We start from the raw sequence: 2,713 nt of genomic DNA on the forward strand, positions 1-2,713 counted from the left end.
ATAACTTCATGATTAATCAATAGAAATATAGCACTATACAGACCAACAGGTGATACAGAGGTTAAGGCCCTGGACTCCCACATGGTTGACTGGGGTTTGAGTCCTGGACGACCTGGTGGCTTGCTTTTGTACTTTCCCTCTCTCTCTCTCTCTTTGGTGAGTATACATGCTCTATAGCAAACTTAAAAATAATAATAATAAATAGACAAACTATTATTTTAAAAATACGTTCTTAAAAAAAGAGAAATATAGCAGTATGCTAGAAAGATCAGCTAAAAATAATAAAAGTTATTACCTTTGAGGAGGAGTTAAAAGTTAAGGAGTAATTCTACACATATTGTTTGTATTTATAAGCCTTTTCATTTAGTTTAAAAATTATGTATAATGTATTCCCTTTTTAAAATTTAAACAAAAAGAATTAAATTCAAAATGAACTGGAAAATAGAACCAATGAAGGTGACCTTATACTACCAGACATAAAAATCAAAATGAAAGTTAATATTACAATTACTGGGACCAGCAGATGGTATAGGGGTTAAGGCACTGGACTCCCACCTGGTTGACCAACATTGAAGTCTCTGGCCCAGTGGCTTGAAAATTACACTGGGTGTGTATGCATGGGTGTCCAAAATCCTGAGAGGAGAATTGGAGGAGAAGGGATCGTGACATGGTTATCTCCCTGGGGAGTGACTTCTCATCTTCTCTTTCTATGTCTCTCTGTGTCTCTGGTGAGCATATATTCCTTATGACAAAAGCCTAAAATTAAAAAAAAGAAAAGAAAAGAAAAACATTGCAATTACTGCAATGCAAAACACTGCATATCAAAGCATATGATAAATTATGTACTAATAAATTAATTGGTTGGCACAGAAATACATGAATAAATCAATAAAATAGAATAAAAGTCCATAAATAGATTCAGATTAGGAAGGCAGTTTATGATAGTTATTTAGTCATTTAGGAAAGAAAAATTATTTGATGACTGGGAGAGATATCTGGCAATTCTTTTTTAAAAAGAATTGATAAATGAGTGTTAGAGCCCTGTTTCACATTGTTCCCCCCAAATAAGTTTCAGACATTAAAAGGCTAAGTACAAAAAACATAATTGTAAAAATATTTTCTACATATACTAACTTTGAAATAGGTCTATAAAATAGTTTTAGGTGAAAATCAGAAAATGGCACACAGTATAATTTGCACAGTCTTTTTTGGGGGAGTGGAGGGGCCTCTTCTTCCCCATCGTGTAAATGTTCCACTGACTACATTTTGTGAGAATTAACACTATCTTGTGCCCTTCTCTTCCTCACTCTAGAGCCAATTTACTAGCCCTGAGCAAGAATTTCTGCTTAAGTTAAACCTTCTGTGAATTCTTCGGACAGTCATTCGAACTCTTTAACTAAGGTAATGGCTTATGCCACTGGTGTGTCTCACTGCCACAGGCTTTTGATAAAAACAAAGGCTAATAAGTGTCTGCTCTACCTGCTGTGGCTGTCTCAAGAAAAGAATGGCTTTAAAACAGATTTCCATCAACAAGTGCTTTGGAGGATTCTGGAAAGTTTTTGAACATGACAGTGTTGAACTGAAGTGCAAAATGAAATTTGCTGTCTACTTACCACCAAAGGCAGAAACTGGAAAATGCCCTGCACTATATTAACTGTCTGGTTTAACTTGCATGGAACAAAATTTTATATCGAAGTCTGGTTATCATCAAGCAGCCTCAGAACACAGTCTTGTCATCATTGCTCCAGATACCAGCCGTTGGCTGTAATATTAAAGGAGAAAATGACAGCTGGGACTTCGGCACTGGTGCTGGGTTTTATGTGAATGCCACTGAAGCTCTTTGGAAAACTAACTATAGAATGTACTCTTATGTACCAGAAGAGCTTCCCCAACTTATAAATGCCAATTTTCCAGAGGACCCCCAAAGGATGTCTATTTTTGGCCACTTCATGGGAGGGCATGGAGCTCTGATTTGTGCCTGGAAAAATCCTGGAAAATATAAATCTGTGTCAGCATTTGCTCCAATTTGCAACCCAGTGCTCTATCCTTGGGGCAAAAAAGCTTTTATTGGATACTTGGGAACAGATCAAAGAAAATGGAAGGCTTATGATGCTACCCATCTTGTGAAGTCCTATCCGGGTTCTCGGCTGGACATATTAATTGATCAAGGAAAAGATGACCAGTTTCTTTCAGATGGACAGTTACTTCCTGATAACTTCATAGCTGCCTGCACAGAAAAGAAAATCTCTGTTGTTTTTAGATTACAAGAGGGTTATGATCATAGCTACTACTTCACTGCCACCTTTATTACTGATCACATCAGACATCATGCAAAATACCTGAATGCATGAAACTTCAGATAAGAGAATCTCTTCAGGATTATACAAATCATACTAAACAAAATTTGAGAAAAAGATTTCAAAACATTGGATTTCTTAATGCTTAAAGGGCTTTATTCTGTAGCCGAATCACCTTCTGAATAAATATGCAAAACAAAAACAAACAAACAAACAAACAAAAAAACCCCGCTAATGATCTTTAAGTCTGGGTGGGTCTAGACGCCCCTGCAGGTGACTTGCTTTCCCCAAAATCTATCTCTATTGTTCCACTTCTCAGCTGTACCTTTACAAGTTCCAAGTTAATGGGAGAGGCACAGAATCTACAGCTGTGAACATACCGAGGTTACTGTCCTTCTGGGCCTGCTTCCTCCCAT

General features: G+C 36.9%; 1 pseudogene; it reads left to right on the forward strand.

Annotated features, from left to right (window-relative positions):
• The first annotated feature begins 1,504 nt into the window (after positions 1-1,504).
• On the forward strand, positions 1,505-2,368 carry LOC102479771 (S-formylglutathione hydrolase pseudogene; annotated as a pseudogene).
• Positions 2,369-2,713: the final 345 nt, after the last annotated feature.

The sequence above is a fragment of the Tupaia chinensis genome, unplaced genomic scaffold, assembly GCF_000334495.1.
Source record: "Tupaia chinensis unplaced genomic scaffold, TupChi_1.0 Scaffold000591_1, whole genome shotgun sequence".
In the NCBI taxonomy this organism is placed as follows: domain Eukaryota; kingdom Metazoa; phylum Chordata; class Mammalia; order Scandentia; family Tupaiidae; genus Tupaia; species Tupaia belangeri.